Genomic DNA, 8,363 nt, shown 5'->3' with positions numbered 1-8,363 from the left:
ACCTTGTTGGTCTGACTGTAGTAGCAGTGAGCCTTGTACCCAGATATTCTTGGATCTCCTTTAATTGTAATTTTTCAGGGGCTATCGTTAGTCCTCTCTTTTCTAATGCTTGAGTTATAAATTGTAATGCTTCTAACAAAACTTCTTTTTCTGGATGGCAAATAAGTATGTCATCCATATAGTGATAAATCAACAATCTCTTAAACTTTTGTCTAGTAGTTGTTAACGCTTTATCTACGTATATTTGACATATAGTAGGACTGTTAGTCATACCTTGAGGCAACACGGTACATTCGAATCTCTGGTCAGGCTGAGTGTGATTAAGAGAGGGCAAAGTAAAAGCAAATCTCCAACAATCATTTTTGTGTAAGGGTATAGAGAAAAAGCAATCTTTTAAATCCAGAATAATAGTAGGCCAATTTTTTGGTAGTGCAGTGACAAGAGGGAGTCCACATTGGATGGGTCCCATAGGGTACATTTGTTCGTTTATGGCTCTTAAATCATGTAATAACCTCCATTTTCCTGATTTTTTCTTTGTTAAGAATATTGGAGTATTCCAAGGAGAGGTAGAATGTTGTAAATGACCTGCTTGTACCTGCTCTTGTACTAACTTATGAGCTGCCTCTAGCTTCTCTTTTGTTAGGGGCCACTGGGGAATCCAGCGAGGCTTATCATCTTTCCATATTATAGGGATTGATGGTTTATCAGTGGCCCCTAGGAAAAACCCAATCCATGAGAATCATTTTTTGGTGGAAGTAAAGGCAGTGGTTGGGTAGATCCTTGACTATGTCTTCCTAATCCTTTTTTATCATCATAATTCATATTTTGTAACATATTTCTTACAGGAGTCCCTTGGTAAATCTGATCAGTGGTGAGTTTCATATCCATTTGCTGCAGGACATCTCATCCCCATAGGCTAACAGGAACATTACAGACATATGGCTGAAATATTCCTGTGTGTCCCTCTGTGTCTTTCCACGATAATGAGGAAGCACTTTGATTGGGGCTCTCTGCTACTCCTAAGCCTCTCAAGCTCTGAGCTGCTGTGATCAATGGCCAGTGCTTTGGCCAGACCATTGCGCTAATAATACTTTTGTCTGCTCCCATATCTAATAAACCTGTAAATTCCATATTTCCCACTTTTAATTTTAGGAGGGGCCTCTGTCCCATATCCATAGTAAGGTTTATTAAAGTGGTTCCTGTTGATCCAAAACCTCCTTGTCTTTTATTTGTATTTTCACTGGGCCACAAAGAATGTCGACTGGGCAATATAAGCATTTGTGCAATGCGATCCCCTGGAGAGATGACCGTAATTCCTTTTGGTGAAGAGACCAAGGCTTTTATTTGTCCAGTGAAATCAGGATCAATAACCCCTGGGTGTACTATAAGTCCTTTTAGTGTTGAGGAACCTCTACCTAGTAATAGTCCTACACTATTCTGTGGGATTTTTTCATGCCAATCAGTATCAATCATCTGCACCCCCATATCTGGGGTTAGTATGAGTCTGGAGGTGGCACAGATGTCCAATCCGGCACTTCCTGAGGTGGCTCTGCGCTCCCCTTCTCTGTGGGAGGATACCATCATCGGGGAACTTGTTGAATTACCCCGTATATTTGTTGCGGGCCCCGGGGAGGGCCCTGTCTCCCGTTTTTTTGAAGTTCAGGATTCAACCCTAGGAAATTATCCTCCCTATCTCTAATAGGCTGACAGGCACTATTCCGATGACTTCCTCTTCTGCATCTTGGACATAGCCCTGGGGCATAAGGTGTAACAGATTTTACTATAGTTATCTCTTATCTTTTGTTAGGGCATTATCTCCTTGCTGCTGATTTTGTGCATCTATTGAAGCGTATTGGCCTTCTCCTATTAACATTTCTATCGGGAAACCTTGCCACTATGTTTCTGCAAGCAGTTTCAACAGCTATTTCTTGCCACTGAGCTTCCCCAATTAGCCATTGTTCTCCAGATAACACTGCTCTGCATACCTGTCTCCAATAGTCTTAACTGCCTCTTTAAAGTTTTCCAATGGTTGATGGTATCTCCATTTGCTCCTCAAATACGGGCAGGTTCTACAAATTTTGAAGCTCTTTCTATTAGGCTTAGGTTTCTCCTACCTTTTCCCCTTGTTCCTAAGTTTTCACTACCACTTGGTTATTCCTTTTGGGGGTTCTTTATGTTAGACTTAGTTCCCCTTTTTCCCTTGTTCTTAGATTTTTTGAGCAATTATTTTCTAGGTCACCACCACTCAATTTTTCCTCACTTTATTCTCTTTAAGCGTTCTTTTCTGTTGCTATTAGATCCTGTTCATAAAGATCCCCCTTGTGGCACACTGAGCAGCTTTTCTTACTTTAGCTGTTTTTTTTTTTTTTCCTTTAATTGCGTCCCATTGTTTTTTAATAGTTCCCTGAGGGGTTGCTGCATTCAGACCCCATTGTTACTAATTTGAATAGCTTTAGTTATGGCAATTACAATAACAAACAGTGGCCTAGCTGCCAGGAGCAACGAGATTACTGAAAGGAAAACTATCAAGTGCGCATTAAAATTTTTATAGCGGCTTTTCATGTACTACCTAATTGGACCGCTCCAAGCGTGTTTCTACTTTCACTTTAATTAGACCGCGTTCCACGTGTCAGGACCGCTAATGGCGTGTCCCGATACCCCCCGACCCGCGTTCTACGCGTCAGGATCCCGATACCCTTCAACCCGCGTTCTACGCATCAGGACCGCTGATGGCGCGTCCCGATACCCGCGTTCTACGCGTCAGGATCCCGATACCTTTCAACCAGACCGCACTCCGCGTGTCCCCAGGACCGCCAATGGCGCATCCTGACACCCTTTAACTTTTTTATAACCGGTTTAACTTGTATACAAAAAAATTTTTTTCAAATATCTTACCTTGTTTTCTTTTATAAGGCCTTCATCTTCCCGGGTTTCGGCACCAGTTATCGCGTCCCCTCTGGCCGCAGAGAGAGACACGACAAATGTCTGAAGCTTTGGAAGTTTATTGTGCACAGTCCCTCTCCTATGCTTCTCTTACTCCTAGCTTCTGCGCACTCCCAGCTTCCCTTCTCCCAGCTTCTTCCAGCTCCCGTGTACTCCCAGCTTCCAGCTTGGCTTCAGCCTCCGCCTTCGCCGCTTCTTCCGCTTCTCCCTCTTCTTCAGCCCCCGCCGCTTCTGCCTCTTCCTCAGCTTCTGCCCCCTACTCTCCCACCCACCAGGCTTATATACACTTCAACCAATCAGGGGAGAGTACACGAGGTAAACGCGGACAGCTGCAAGCATAGTATGGGTACACGAGGGGGGCATGCTCTAGTCACATCGTTAACTAGCCAATCATTGGAATTCGCTGGTTGTTTACTGTATAGCTGGCCGCTTTTGGCTCAGCGTCAGGCGCCATCTTGACCATGCCTAAGGCTGGGGGTCCCGGAAACCCCCACAGGCAAGACCTGAATACTGGATTTTCTTGGTCTCTGTATTTAATCCCAATCTCTAAGTTTGATCTTAATCATCCAGCTAGTCAGTCTCACCAGTCATAATGTAAGAGTACTGGGCTTTAGCTTCAATGTTTATAACTTTGCAGTCATTTACCCTTTTTTTAAAGTACTACCACATACTATCTGTTTTGAAGGTGATGGCCTATTATCACAAATTACCTAATTTGTATATTCTGGAAGCAGCTACTTCTGCAAAACAGTAACAGGTAACAGTTTTACACAATGAAATTAGCAAGAGTAAAAACATATTTAGTTTGTATAATAGGTATCTTGAATTTTGGCTGAGTACTACATTATATACCCTGTTTGAGATCACAGTAATCTTTACAACAAACATCAAACTTTTGAGCACAACTTTAAATGAGTTAAAGTCTGGCTTACTTTGGAGCCATTCTAAAATGTAGCAGGGTGAGGCAGAGCCGTATTTCAGGTAAGGCAGGGCTCTTCACAAATCTTAAGTAAAATGTTCTAATCCTAAAGCTAATTTTTGCCCCTTTTGCCATGACCAGCATGATGAAATTTTCACGTTCTGTGAGGGGCAAAGGGGTATTAAAAAATAAAAGTTTATAAACACAGATTTTGAAGATTAAGCTGAGATCAGATGGAGCTCTGTTCTCTGATGGAAATGCAGATCTAAAGAGTTATGTTAGCAATCTTTATACATGTCTTATTATTAGGTTAAAGACTATGTAAGCATTATTCCTTGTTTTCAGGAGAGTTACAGAGACTAGAACATCTATGTAACTTTTTCCCACAACTGCAAAGTGCAATGTTAGGAATTCTGTGTAACTCTCAAAGAAGTCCACTGTCCAAAGTTACTGTAAGGTGGGCAGGAACTAGAGAAGGGAACTGATGAAACACTGGTTATCTAGCAAATTAATTTCTTTCTGCCCAAGAGCTGTGTGCCTGAGATCAATGTAAGAGCTGATATGACTCCTTTACAGAGCCTCCCCAGGGAGGCTACTGCCACAGTAGTTAGGCATCTTGTGCTCCTACACAGGAACACTCCCAGGCACCAGGCATGCTGCAGGCATGAGGTCAGAGACCCCAATCTCAGTCATTGTTGTCCCATTTTTGATATTGTGAATTACACTCTTTCTTAAATAACATTTTAAGAAGTTTACATATATTGATTTCTGAGTCCATATGAACATTAGTTAACACAGTCTAACATTATATCCAAAACAGGAATCAATCATTCTTGAGAGAGCTTTTAAGTTTTCTTTTGTGTAGCGAAATGCTTTCACCTTCTACAATATAAACCTTTAAACAAATCAGGCTGTCACTAACTCTTAGATATACATTTACATTTAAATTTTTTTTCTGGTTTCTTTTCTTTTTTTTATTTTTTTTTACGTTTACATAGCGTAATGATGTCTATTTTATTTTTCCCCTCCCCCCCACCCCTCCCACCCCACTTTTCCCTCTGTACAGTCCTTCTTTCCTTCATTCTTGCCGCTCTCCTTAGCCTAACTCTAAACCTAACCCTAAACCTAATGCAAGCCCCTTCCACCCCCCATTATATGTCCTCATCCGCTTATCAGTGAGATCATTCGTCCTTTAGTTTTTTGAGATTGGCTTATCTCACTTAGCATGATATTCTCCAATTTCGACCATTTGCCTACAAATGCCATAATTTTATCATTCTTCATTGCGGAGTAATATTCCATTGTATAAATATGCCACAGTTTCTTTATCCATTCATCAACTGAAGGGCATCTAGGTTGGTTCCACAATCTGGCTATGGTGAATTGAGCAGCAATGAACATTGATGTGGCTGTATCTCTGTAGTATGCTGATTTTAAGTCCTTTGGGTATAGGCCAAGGAGTGGGATAGCTGGGTCAAATGGTGTTTCCATTCCAAGCTTTCTGAGGAATCTCCACACTGCTTTCCAGAGTGGCTGCACTAATTTGCAACCCCACCAGCAATGTATGAGTGTTCCTTTTTCACCACATCCTCGCCAACACCTATTGTTGCTTGTATTCTTGATAATCGCCATTCTAATTGGGGTGAGATGAAATCTTAGGGTAGTTTTGATTTGCATTTCCCTTATTACTAGGGATGTTGAACATTTTTTCATATATCTGTTGATTACTTGTACATCTTCTTCTGTGAAGTGTCTGTTCATTTCCTTAGCCCATTTGTTGATTGGATTATTTGTATTCTTCGTGTAGAGTTTTTTGAGTTCTTTATAGATTCTGGAAATTAGCGCTCTATCTGAGGTATGGTTGGCAAAGATATTCTCCCACTCTGTAGGCTCTCTCTTCACATTTCTGATAGTTTCCTTTGCTGAGAGAAAGCTTTTTAGTTTGAATCTATCCCAGTTGTTGATTCTTGCTTTTATTTCTTGTGCTATGGGTGTCCTGTTCAGGAAGTCTGATCCTAAGACAACAAGTTGAAGATTTGGACCTACTTTTTCTTCTGTAAGATGCAGGGTCTCTGGTCTGATTCCGAGGCCCTTGATCCATTTTGAGTTGAGTTTTGTGTAGGGTGAGAGACAGGGGTTTAATTTCATTCTATTGCATATGGTTTTCCAGTTTTCCCAGCACCATTTGTTGAAGAGGCTATCTTTTCTCCATTGCATATTTTTGGCCCCTTTGTCTAGTATGAGAAAATTGTATTTATTTGGGTTTGTGTCCATGTCCTCTATTCTGTACCATTGATCTACCTGTCTATTTTGGTACAAATACCATGCCGTTTTTGTTACCATTGCTTTGTAGTAGAGTTGAAGATCTGGTATTGCAATACCCCCTGCTTCGCTCTTGCTACTGAGGATTGCTTTAGCTATTCTAGGTTTTTTATTCTTCCAGATGAATTTCATAATTGCTTGCTCTATTTCTGCAAGGTACATCATTGGAATTTTAATTGGAATTGCATTGAATCTGTATAGCACTTTAGGTAGTATAGCCATTTTGACAATATTAATTCTGCCTATCCAGGAACATGGGTGATCTTTCCATCTTCTAAGGTTTTCTTTAATTTCTTTCTTTAGTGTTCTGTAGTTCTCATTGTAGAGGTCTTTCACCTCTTTTTTGAGACTGATTCCCAAGTATTTTATTTTTTTCAATGCTATTGTGAATGGGGTAGTTTTCCTAATTTCTCTTTCTGAAGATTCATCACTTATGTATAAAAATGCATTGGATTTATGAGCATTGATCTGGTAACCTGCTACTTTACTGAATTCACTTATGAGTTCTAAAAGTTTTCTGGTGGAATTTCCAGGTTCCTCTAAATATATAATCATGTCATCAGCGAGCAGGGATAGTTTCAGTTCTTCTTTTCCTATTCGTATCCCTTTAATTTCTTTCGTTTGTCTGATGGCTCTGGCTAGAGTCTCAAGGATGATGTTGAATAGAAGCGGTGAAAGAGGGCATCCCTGCCTTGTTCCAGTTTTTAGGGGGAACGCTTTCAGTTTTTCACCATTTAGAATGATATTAGCCATGGGCTTTGCGTAGATTGCCTTTATAATGCTTACGAATGTTCCCACTACCCCAATTTTTTCTAGTGTTTTGAGCATGAAGGGATGCTGTATTTTATCAAATGCTTTTTCTGCATCTATTGAAATAATCACGTGATTCTTAACTTTAAGTCTGTTGATATGGTGAATGACATTTATTGATTTCCAAATGTTGAACCAACCTTGCAACCCACTTGATCGTGGTGCACTATCTTTTTATTATATATTTGTATGCGATTTGCTAAAATTTTGTTGAGAATTTTTGCATCGATGTTCATTAAGGATATTGGTCTGAAATTTTCTTTCCTCGATGTGTCTCTGTCTGGTTTAGGTATCAGGGTGATATTGGCTTCATAGAATGAGTTTGGGAGGGTTCCCTCCTCTTCTATTTCATGGAATAGTTTGAGGAGTATTGGAATGAGCTCTTCTTTAAAGGTTTTGTAGAACTCGGCTGAGAACCCATCTGGTCCTGGACTTTTCTTTGTTGGTAGGCTTTTGATGACCTCTTCTATTTCATTGCTTGAAATTGGTTTATTTAAGTTGTGTATGTCCTCCTCGTTCAGTTTAGGTAGTTCATATCTCTCTAGAAATTTGTTGATGTCTTCGAGGTTTTCTGTTTTGTTGGAGTATAGATTTTCGAAATAGCTTCTAATTATGTTTTGTATTTCACTCGTGTCTGTTGTGATGTTTCCTTGTTTATTCCGAATTTTAGTAATTTGAGTTTTCTCCCTCTTTCTCTTTGTTAGTGTGGCTAAGGGTTTATCAATTTTATTTATTTTTTCAAAGAACCAACTATTTATTTTGTTAATTTTTCCAATTGTTTCTTTTGTTTCGATTTCGTTGATTTTGGCTCTGATTTTCACTATTTCCTGTCTTCTACTACTTTTGGTATTGGTCTGCTCTTCTTTTTCTAGTGCTTTGAGCTGTAGTGTTAAGTCATTTATTTATTGATTTCTACTTCTTTTTTTGAATGCACCCCATGAAATAAATCTTCCTCTAAGTACTGCTTTCATAGTGTCCCAGAGATTTTGATATGATGTGTCTTTGTTCTCGTTTACTTCTAAGAATTTTTTTATTTCCCTCCTGATGTCTTCTGTTATCCATTCATCATTTAATAGTGTATTATTTAGTCTCCAGGTATTGGAGAAGTTTCTGTTTTTTATTCTGTCATTTATTTCTAATTTCAATCCATTATGATCTGATAGAGTACAAGGTAGTATCTCTATCTTCTTGTATTTGCTAACAGTAGCTTTGTGGCATAAAATATAGTCTATTTTAGAGAAGGATCCATGTGCTGCTGAGAAGAAAGTGTATTCGTTCTTTGTTGGATGGTATATTCTATATATGTCCATTAAGTCTAAATTGCTGATTGTGTTGTTGAGATCTATAGTTTCTTTATTCAGTTTTTGTT

Source organism: Sciurus carolinensis, unplaced genomic scaffold (assembly GCF_902686445.1).
Source record: "Sciurus carolinensis unplaced genomic scaffold, mSciCar1.2, whole genome shotgun sequence".
Taxonomy (NCBI): domain Eukaryota; kingdom Metazoa; phylum Chordata; class Mammalia; order Rodentia; family Sciuridae; genus Sciurus; species Sciurus carolinensis.
Note: the sequence above shows the minus strand (reverse complement) of the source record.